General features: G+C 30.9%; 1 long non-coding RNA gene across 1 annotated transcript; it reads left to right on the top strand.

The window, feature by feature from the left end:
• The first annotated feature begins 6396 nt into the window (after positions 1-6396).
• On the top strand, positions 6397-8755 carry LOC122724033. Its single transcript, XR_006351210.1, has 3 exons — positions 6397-6799; positions 6910-7005; positions 8582-8755. It is a non-coding gene; the product is annotated as an uncharacterized LOC122724033 (long non-coding RNA).
• The last annotated feature ends 3215 nt before the right edge of the window (positions 8756-11970 follow it).

Genomic DNA, 11970 nt, shown 5'->3' with positions numbered 1-11970 from the left:
GCAGTGGAGTCTGCACTTGTTCCTCACATGCTAATTTAGTATTTTTTTTAAAAAAAAAAAAAATTGGTTGGAACCTTTTGCTGCCACTACATGCTATTTCTTTCTTTGAGTGGGGAAACAACTCATTGATTTTACTCATAAATAATGGAAATTTTTTTTTATTTCTTGCATATTAATATTATATGGTTGGAATTCTATCAAAAGCATTTGACCCTGGAATCAGGGTTGTCAAGCCTGAGGTTCAGTTGCCAAGCTTAATCATGAAGTTTAGGGGGCTAAATTGAAATTGAAATTTTAAATTTTTTAATTTATATTATTATAAATGATTAGAAGAAATATGAATATAGCAATTTTATCATTTGTAGTTGAAAATTTGGGAGAAATTACCTCAAATTAATGTGAAAAAAGTTGAGACAAAGGAAAATAAGTTCTATATTCTTTGTGGAAATGTTTTTGGTGAAAAATATTTTTTAATAAAATAATTTATTTTTTATTATTTAATTTTAATTTAAAATATAAAATATATTACTAAATTTATAATAGAGTTTTAATAAGATTTTTAAAATGTAGAAAATAAATTTTATTTTTGAAAGAAAAAATTATTTAAAAAAAAAAATTTTTTTTATTAATTTTTCTGAATACTTTAAAGATTAAAAATTTAAAAATAATTTTTTAAAAAAAGTATATATTTTTTTAAAACAAACGGACGTTGCTCAGAAATATAATAAATATAATGCTGCTGTTGGGGTATTTATAGTTGTCTTACTTTTTGGCCATGGAGACCATAGAAAAGTCATATGTTTTAATCTCCATGAAAATAATTTATATTAAAAAAAAACTTGATTGTAATATTAGTAATTAAAATATATTAATAAATTTATATATTATTGTGTTAATAAAATTTTTTAAATTTTAAAAAATTAATTCCTTAAATTATTAATGCTAGTAAGGCCAAAATAAACTGTTAATACCTTGAACAAATACTTATGAATTAAATAAAATCAAATTTCTATCTACTTTACAAAATTATATTTCATTCATGCAAGTATCATATGTCAATGCAGTTCTAAAACTTTAAATCAACTTTACTACTTTAATCAAATGATAAAATTATAGTAATGTGTTATTGCTTTATTAACTTAAACAATAAAAGGAAAAAGACTTTTTTGGTTCTCCTTATTTTTTTCTTCCTTATTTTTTTCTTCTTTTTTCTTACACTATTTTTTTTTAAGTACTAAAATATCACAGATTGTGTTATTAAATTTATTCCAAAATGTAAGAAATTAGATAACATGATTTTTTTTTTCTTGGATATAAATAATTTAATTGATACTTGAGTTTTAAAAATGACTCTAGTACCATTGAGATATGTACTATTTAGATAAATATCTATATATATTAATCAGTAAATTACTTTCATCCATCAAATATTAATTCAGATAGAATAACATAAATGTAAATCGAAAGATCATTGATAGAGGAGATATAAAAATATGCAAAGTAGACACAAATGACAACATTGCAGATCCACTGACCAAGCCTCTTTCACAGGTCAAGCATGATCAGCACACTAGGTCTATGGGTATTAGATACTTGTATGATTAGGCCTAGTGCAAGTGGGAGATTGTTAGTGTATTTGCCCTATACCATTATCTTGGACCCTTTTGTATGTCCTTTTGGTTATTAATAAAAGAGGTTTTATTATTATTATTTGTTTGCATGCTACATAATAATGATTATCATCCCTGGTTACTTATTATTATGTTGATAATAATAAAATATAGCTAGTATGATTATTGATTGATAATCATAAGATGATTATATATATGTTGATATAATTCAATAATCATAGATACTTGTTAGAGAACAAAGTATTGGATGGACTCGCATTGAGATCACTACATGGGTTATTGTCTTAAGTGAATCTCAAAGTAGTTATGTCTTAATCCTTTGACTTGAGTTTGTCATAGTTTCCAACATAAGGGCTGTTATATTTTGACATAACCAAACATTGTCTTTAATCGGACAATCATAAAGGTTATGATTGAGCATAATAGAAATTATGTAGAGGATATTGAACAATCAAGATAGGATTTGTCCCTTTCTTTGAGAGAGTTATCTTCTGGGCCCCTCGATAAGTGAGACTAAGAAATGCATGGCCGTGCTCAAATGAATTGATAGTGTGATCAATATCATTTGAATTTATCAGTCTACTTAGAAATCGAGAAATCATAAGTTTGAACATTATAAGTTTGACATTGACCATGACTTATGTTCAAACTAGATATCGTGTGACAAAGGGATTAATACATGTTCCATTTATTAGGCTTTATCGTACTATTGATCCTCATATTAGTTGGGTAGTCATAATGTCTTGCTAGAGACCACTTATAACTTATGGGCCTTGTGGGACTGGGCCTATTGTCAATTAATGTGAGCCTATTGGGTCACACACAAAAGAACGTTGTTGATGTGCTATGACATATTAATGGGCTAAAAGCTCAAAGCCCATTAATATAATTAATAATAATAAAGTGTTATTATTATTATTGTTGGGAAATCTAGAGATTATTGCAACTCAAAGACGCAGCGGAAAAATAAAATTTCTCTGATTTCCTTTCTTAGAATTCGAGTGCTTTGTTTATTTCATAAGAAGGATATGAGACTAACCTGTTAATCTCGTCCAAAAGATACAATGTTGGACTGATGGTGCTGCTTTTTCAAACAAACACCCTCTATGGTATCCACACGAACATCTTCTATCCTTCTAGAGTGCTAGCTCTCTAAAAGATAGATAGATTATGTGCTCCACAATCTGCAGTTTTTTAGACTGAGTTTTCTAAAAAATGTACCTTCCACAATTCGTAGAAGAGGTATTTATATGTTTCAGTTTTTTATTTTTCCCACAACTCCTTTTCCTAAAAGGAGTTGTGTTTTTCCCACAACTTCTTTTCCTAAAAGGAATTGTGTTCATAACCAATCATCACAATCTCGCAGATACTCAAATATCTTATGTGATAGAGTCATTTATCTGTAAAAGTTACAGATAGACTGCAGATCTTTTAAATATTATTATCTCATAATAATAAATGATTAATAATAATAACACTTTATTATTATTGATTATATTAATGATTAATATTAATAATAATAACACTTTATTATTATTAATTATATTAATGATTAATAATAATAATATTTTATTATTATTAATTATATTAATGGGCTTTGAGCTTTTAGCCCATTAATATGACATATCACATCAACAACGTTCTTTTGTGTGTAACCCAATAGGCTCACATTAATTGGTAATAGGCCTAGTCCCACAAGGCCCATAAGTCATAAGTGGCCTCTAGCAAGACATTATGACTACCCAACTAATATGAGGATCAATAGTTCAATAAAGCCTAATAAATAGAACATGTATTAATCCATTTGTCACACGATATCTAGTTTGAACATAAGTCATGGTCAATGTCAAAATTATAATGTTCAAACTTATGATTTCTCGATCTCTAAGTAGACTGATAAATTCAAATGATATTGATCACACTATCAATTAATTTGAGCACGGCCATGCATTTCTCAGTCTCACTTATCGAGGGGCCCATAAGATATCTCTCTCAGAGAGAGGGACAAATCCTATCTTGATTGTTCATTATCCTCTACATAATTTCTATTATGCTCAATCATAATCTTTATGATTGTCCGATTAAAGACAATGTTTGGTTATGTCAAAACATAATAGTCATCATGTTGGAAACTATGACAATCTCAAGTCAAAGGATTAAGACATAACTAATTTGAGATTTACTTATGACAATAACCCATGTAGTGATCTCAGTGTGGGTCCATCCAATACTTTGTTCTCTAACAAGTATCTATGATTATTGAATTATATCAACATATACATAATCATGTCATGATTATCAATCAATAATCATACTAGCTATATTTTATTATTATCAACATAATAATAAGTAACCAGGGATGATAATCATTATTATGTAACATGCAAATAAATAATAATGATAAAAACATCTTTTATTAATAACCAAAACGACATACAAAAAGGTCCAAGATAATGGCCTAGGGCATATACAGTAACAATTATGAGATAATAATATTTAAAAGATATGCAGTCTATTTGTAACTGTTACAGATAAAGGACTCTATCACATAAGATATTTGAGTATCTGTGAGATTGTGATAGTGGGTTATGAATACAACTCCTTTTCGAAAAATAAAAGACTGAAACATATAAATACTCCTATGAATTATGGAATTATGATGTTATATTTTGAGAAAACTCAGTCTAAAAAGCTGCAAATTGTGGAGCACATAATCTATCTATCTTTGAGAGAGCTAGCACTCTAGAAGGATAGAAGACGTTTGTGTGGATACCATAGAGGGTGTTCGTTTGAAAAAGCAGCACCATCAGTCCAATATTGTATCTTCTCGACGAGATTAACAGGTTAGTCTCATATCCTTCTTGTGAATTAAACGAAGCACTCAGATTCTGGAAAAAGGAAATCCGAGAATTTTACTTTTTTCTGCCGCACAATTTGGGTTGCAAAAATCTCGGAATTTCCCAGCAATTGAAACTTAAGTTGTTTTATGGAATTTGAGATATGAACATAAGTTGTTTGTCTTTGGTTTATTCAATATTCATACAATTTCATGCTTGATTCCATTATTGCTTTGTTGTTTTGATCAAATTGGTTACTTGATTCTTGATTACAAGATAATATATTGTTAGTTTGGATAATTTTAAGTCCGTAATTGCTTGGATTGTTCAAACATAAGAACACTTGGTGTAAAAACTAAGAAAATTGTATGATCTAGCAACATCTCATGCATTTGAGTAGCTAAGATTGGCTCTCTCTATCTCTTAATGCAATTGACAGTTGTTTTGATGCCTAAGGCCCAAGGACGTTCCTTGGCAACTTGTTAATTAGTAATTAACTAGAGGACGTTCCCTAATTGGTTTATGATTAAGGAGAGACATGGTGATGAGAAGCGTTTTCCATCTCCATAACTAATCTATTCAATCAATCAAAAGAACATAAGTTTCAATGATCAATCCCAACAACTGAAGTGGATCCAACTCTTCAACTAGAGCTTTTTTCATTATTGAATTCCCTTTATTTTTATTATTCGCTTTACTTTTACTGCTTTTAGAATTAGATCAATTAAATCAATCTCACCCCCCATTTTACTCTTAGTTTATTCGCTTTCAGTTTACTTCTCTTTCAGTTATTTGCTTTCAGTTAATTCTTTTGGTCTTGTTAAGAAAGATATGTAAGTTCTCAATTCTCTATGGATTCGATCCTTTACCACTATCTGCAGTAGTAATATTGTTGATAACCGGAAAGGTTATTTTTGACCGGCTTCAACAACCGCGAGTCATAGATAGATGTTGGATGACCCACTAGCCCTCGAGTGTATTACAATATGCTATGATGGATATGGAAAGACCAGGGCTACCCATTCTATGCCCCTGGCACTATGTAAGGGAAAGACCAGCGCTACCCATTCTATGCTCCTAGCATTATGAATATGTTATGATATATTTAAAAGGAAGTCCTGAGGAGCACCCGTCATGGGCCGAGCACTATTGGAATTTGTAGAGGGCTACTGGTGACAAATCCATCTTGATGTGAATTGTTTGTATTGTGATGCATTCATACGATCATATATTTATTGAATTGTTTTTATGTTCTGCTCACTAGGCTCTTGTAGCTTATCCCTTTCCTCTAATCCCAGGTATGTAAGAACAGAGTTAGCTCAGGAAAGTCGCTGGTATAGCCTATTGTAATAGTATAGTTGTGGACATGTATTCTTTTATGGATTAGAATTGTGTTTTACCCTAGTATTTGTCCTTATAATCCCTATTTTCATGATCCTTTATGTAAAAGTTTTATGTAACATTCCAAAACCTGCAGATAGAAATAGAGCAACCATTAGCTTTCAATTGTACCATTCCGAAGTTAGAATAACTAGCTTCAGGGAAGGTGCTAGCTTAACCTCGAGCTAATTAGGGGAGGTGTTAGCTTATCCATAGCCATTTGACACACAATTGGTTTATAGATAGAGCACTAAAAGTTGTGTTTAGAGGTCCAACTTGCATTTCATATAGAGTTATACATGCACAGATAGAGTTAAAATAAGAATGACCACTAATAGTATTTTAATATCTTGAAGCTATAATAACTGAATCATTGAAAGCTCAAATAAGAAAACAGATATATCTTAAAATAAAGCATCTAATGCGATAAGCAGGTCGGAATCAAGTTGCTATCGGGAGGTGCTTAAGGGTTTCCCGACGTGCTAGCTTGAGGTGCTTACTAAAACCGACGTGCTTGCTTAAATGAAATGAACTTCTAAATGTTAAAAATGTAAGTTTAGTAGGTCAATCTATGAATATTGAAAGTTTAAAAACTAAATTGAAACATGTGGAAAAGTTTAGTAGGTGAAAGTGTGAATATGGAAAGTTTAAAAGTAAAATTCCAAGTTTGCCCTCCACCTTTTTCTATATTTACACCTAACCCACCATATGACACCTAGCCATGCATGACTAAGCATGAAAGAAAAGAGTTGTCATTCATTTGGTCCATCATTGCCGTGGCTACACCAAAAGGAAAGAGAAAAAGCTTTTGCTTTCTTATCTTCCATTTCCACCATAGTTCATCAAAAAGATAAAATCTCCAGCCACACAAAATCTGTTCTTAAGTGTAATAACCAGCAAGGAAACCATAGAAAGGGAGGAAAGAAGGAGAGAAGTTAAGGTGCTTTAGTGGTAAGTGATGAAATTGAAAACTAGGTTAGGTAAACATATTCTTTCATGTTTCAATTAATTATATGTTGTTAAATGAATTAAAGCTCCTGTTTTTCTTATTCTTTGTAAAGAACAAACTCAAAGGGAGGAAGGTACAGCAAAGGGGAAAGGCAAGGAAAGAGAGTAACTAAGGTGTACCTAAAGCTTTTGAAAAGATTGTGCAAAAGGTTTGGTGATTGTATGAACTTCTGTTTTTCCTTTAATTTTCTCATGAATATGTAACATTAGGGATTGGTTTTGTTTGCTGGAAATGCTCTTTTGATTGTATGGATATGTAATATGAATGTTGAAATGATGATTGGAAGGCTTAAAGTATATAGATACTACATGGAAGCCAAAAACATAAAACTGGCAGAATAGGTTCCAACAGGACAGTCTGTGTTAGAAGCCTCATAACTTATTGTGTGATCATTGAAATTAAGCCTAACATATACCAAATGAAAGCTAAGACACAAATCTCAAACTTTCATGAAGTGACCAAATTCTGAATCTGTAGCTAAGTATGTGAAAATTTCTAGTGAACCTAAGCTGGTCACAGGGAATTGTGCATCCGGAGCAGTATGTATCTCCTAGACCATAACTAATGATTTACTCAATGAAATGAATTAAAACCAGTGCCAAAGGAACCCTGAAAAGTATACCTAAAACTTTGTACAAGAAAGTTAAGCTTGAATCTGTATGCAAATGTATGCATATGATAGGTTTTGTTAGATTAAAAACAGATACCAAAACTGTACTGGTTAGGACCTGATTGAGCAGCTTGCAAAGAAAAATTCATAACTTAAGTTAGAAAGGTCAGAATTAGATGTAATATATCTTGTTAGAAAGCTAAGACATAAATACACAAAGTTCATGAAGAAAGGTGAGTCTAATTATGTCCACAAGATACTTAAAAATGTGATACAATCTCAGGCAGAAACAAACCTAATTGTAAATATTGACCTAAAAGAGATTGACATGCTAGCTTTGAGGCCAAATTATGCACATGCTAGCTTGACATGCCTGCTTTATGCACGTGCTAGCTTAATAGACTAAAAATTTGCATACATGTTCTTGATGAAATAGTAATATGTTCATGACTGAATATTGTGTTCATGAATGAAGATGGTCTATTACACACATATGTATGCTCCTAAGGACTCCTTTTTATTGACATATTTGCTTGTTTCAACAGGGTATGCATCTAAATGAATAAGTTTGATACCAATAAATCTTTAACATGTAAATATGTATTCTTGGCCCTAGTAAACCTTAGTGGGAGTCATAGATAGCATAAGGGTATGGCATGCCATATACAGTTTAGCAGTACTGCGCCCTAATGGGCTACATGATATGATCTTATCGACACATTATGTGTCATACAGTTTCCCGGCTTTTTAGCCATACAGGCACAACATTCGGCCCCCGGGCCATACAGTTTGGCACTTTGTGCTATACAGATACAGTTTCCCTTATCTAGCTAAATGATCCTGTGAAGAGTTTATAGGGGCTAAGATTTAATTATATGACTTGTTAATGCTTTGCTAGCATGCATACAAGATGGTTACAAAAATATGAATAATCTTACTGCTATAAAATGTAGTGACCTGATTTGTCCACTGACACATAAAATATTTATGTGCTTTTATATAACATGATTTCATTATATATGTGATGATTATTCCTATTATATGTGAATGAGTATATATGTTGTTATTCACCCACTGGGCATAAGCTCAGCGCATTGGACTTTTCCATGCGCAGGTAATAGATAGAGGAAGCAACAGTTAGGAGGTCTGGTTCTGCATCAGCACAGAGACATCATCATAACCAGTCAGTCACAAGATTTGTACAGAGGTTGTTTATGGTTGGCATGTACATTAATAGTCTACCAAGAGTCTGTAAATGAGTATTGTAAATAGTATGAATATAAACAAATGTGTTTACTATTTTACGTTATTATGTTCTATTTGTGGTTTTAATAGTGTGAAATGAGTAAATATTGAAATTTTATGACTAGTTTTCACAGGGATAATTGCTAATAAACAGGGGAGACTTTTGCGGTTTCTCCATTTAAAATTATTCTGTGAATCAACATGCATTTAAACAAACTAAAGAACAATTTATAAGGTCAAAGCTATCTTAAGTCCACATATGTAATTGCATATAGTATAGTATGTGGCATCCTTTACTAAGTTATTTTATAGACGGGTAAGGGGTGTTACATTTTAAGTATGAGTTTATGTTTGAACTGAGCTTGAGGCATGTTATGTTGACCATACTTGAGCATTTGATGAGGGCTCTAGTATGGGTTTTATGTTTTTAGTTATGATGCATGCACAGGTTGAGTCTTGATTCATTAAATGATTAGGTTTTTGTTATATCGTGTGATCATGTATGGAATTTTATCAGGTATAACAGGATGTTTAGTAGACTTGCTACAGGCTCTGACGACTTTAAGTCGATCTGAACTCTAGTGCCGGTAGCGGTCCAGTTCTCGAGTCGTTACAATTCATTTGAGCACGCCATGCATTTCTCAATCTCACTTATCGAGGGGTCCAGAAGATATCTCTCTCAAAGAGAGAGACAAATTTTATCTTGATTATTCAATATCCTCTACATAATTTCTATTATACTCAATCATAACCTTTATGATTATTCGATTAAAGACAATGTTTAGTTATGTCAAAACATATCAATTCTTATGTTGGAAACTATGACAATCTCAAGTCAAAGGATTAAAACATAACTATTTTGAGATTCACTTATGACAATAACCCATATAGTAATTTCAATGTGGGTTCATCCAATACTTTATTCTCTAACAAGTATCTATGATTGTTAATTTATATCAACATACACATAATCATCTCATGATTATCATTAATAATCATACTAGTCATATTTTGTTATTATCATAATAATAAATAATCAGGGATGTTAATCATTATTATGTAACATGCAAACAAATAATACTAATAATAAAACCTCTTTTATTAATAAACAAAATGACATACAAAAAGGTCCAAGATAATAGTCTATGGCAAATACACTAACGTTATTCTTAAAGGAATCACTTCTCTAGTAAACATATTGAAAATCTAAATTTGTACACATATTAAAATGAATAAAGTAAATAATAACAGGAAAATAAATTAAATATTACATATAATTGTATTAGGTAATAATCTCTAGTTAGCTTATGGTTATACTTATTAGGGGTTGTTACAAGATTGCTTAAGGAATATATTGAGAAAGAAAAGTAAGAGTGACCCTATACACTATTTTCTCCGCTTAAGGAAATGGTAAGGGAGTCATAGTAGGAGAAAGAGCGCGTACCTTCAACTCAACTAGGGAGGAAAGAACAAGGATTGGAATAAAAGATGATAGCTCTAAGCATGAAGAACACTGGAAAAACGTTCAAATGGAAAAAATGAGCTATGAACGAATTTATACCCGAAGCCAAGTGCAATGAGCATTTAAGGCGCTCTCCTCGGAACCCCGAATGACGACAGTGATAAATAAGTTTTGTAATCATTGCACGCACTTATGTTGACTCTTCGAAAACCCATAAATGACTGTCGTATGAACAGTTGGTACCGAATCAACGGATTAGGTTCCCTTCTTCAATCATCATAAATAATTCTCGGAGAAATAAAATGGCATTTGATAATATATAAAGCATATCTCCTGCTTAGATTGGGACACGTGTCCCGATCATTTAACCTTAAACTAAGAGGGCCCTTATAAGCCAGATCGAGCGAGCCAAAACATGATGTATGGAAACCCTAGTCAAATGCCGACCTCCTTAACTTTGATGAATCATTAAAGAGAACCTGATCTTTCCCCTTATTTTCGAGGTCTTAAACACGCGTGCGATGAATAGGATTGATGTAATGTGCATAACAAGTAAAGCATGAATTAATCGATTCAGTATTTATTAGCCAACTGTCCACTATTAATGATCTATCTAAAAAGCCTACTAAAAGAGCCCCTGTCTTATGCGATGAAACGTGTCACGAAGATGCTTAGTGCAACCACAGTTATATACCCCTGCTAAACCCAAGCAAAGGCATCCATTTTTACTTCACTAAAACTTCCACTTTACAGTTCTAAAAAACTTTAACCTCTCCAAATATAACAATCGACTCTATTATTCTCATTTATGATCCATATTTACTATTCTTCGAAATAATATCAGTTCATTAATTTTTTTTTCTTTAAATCAAACCATTTATCTATGTGTCACGATTTTAATATCCCGGATTTCAACCTTATCAAATAATTAGAAAAAAAAAATATTACTATTATGATAAATTATATAATCACAAAATGAAGAGATATAAAATGGTTTGAGGGGCATGTTATAAACGCTTTTTACTAATAACCTTGTAATTTAAAAAAAAAATTGTTTTTTTATTTTTTTATTGTTTTTATTTTTTAATTTTTGAGAGCACACGGAAAATGAACTTTTGTAGCCAACTCATCATCTTCCTTTCTAACATAAGCTAATATTATTATAACGGTATTAGTATAATGATGACACTAATGGTCATCCTAACAATATGATTTTTCAGAAAAAAAAAATGCTTTTGTGAGATGAATTATAAAATTATAATGCAAATTTGTTGTCAATTGAAAATATTTATAATATTTTATTTTAAAGATAATCGTAAATTTAAGATTATAGTACAAAACTTGTTTTTTAAAATTATTTTTTTACTCTATTATCATACAATAATTCAAAAATTTCTATGTTTTTTTTCTAATATCTTTCTTTGAATTAAGAAAACAAAATATTTTCAACTCATGACTAACCCAATTTCCTAGCTAAGCCTTTGTTCTCCAATTTTTTATTTATATTTAGAGGAGGTGCATGTGGATGGAGTAGGAAGTGAATTCAAATCTTGAAATAAAAATATTCCATTTGAACTTGTTGAATTGAAAAAAAAAAATTAAAAATTAGTTAGGGATTTATGATTCCATCGTTGAACTTTGGTTTTCAACTCCTGACTTTTCTCAATTTCAATTGACATTATGCATATAAATATTATTTTAAATTTATAATTGAAAAGACTTGAAGCACTTGCATATTGCCAATGTGAGAGATAGAGGGAGAGAATTTTCCACACATGGACAGCTAGCATTTCATA

Source organism: Manihot esculenta, chromosome 7 (assembly GCF_001659605.2).
Source record: "Manihot esculenta cultivar AM560-2 chromosome 7, M.esculenta_v8, whole genome shotgun sequence".
Classification (NCBI taxonomy): Eukaryota; Viridiplantae; Streptophyta; class Magnoliopsida; order Malpighiales; family Euphorbiaceae; genus Manihot; species Manihot esculenta.
Note: the sequence above shows the minus strand (reverse complement) of the source record. Positions and strands in the feature narration are given on the sequence as shown.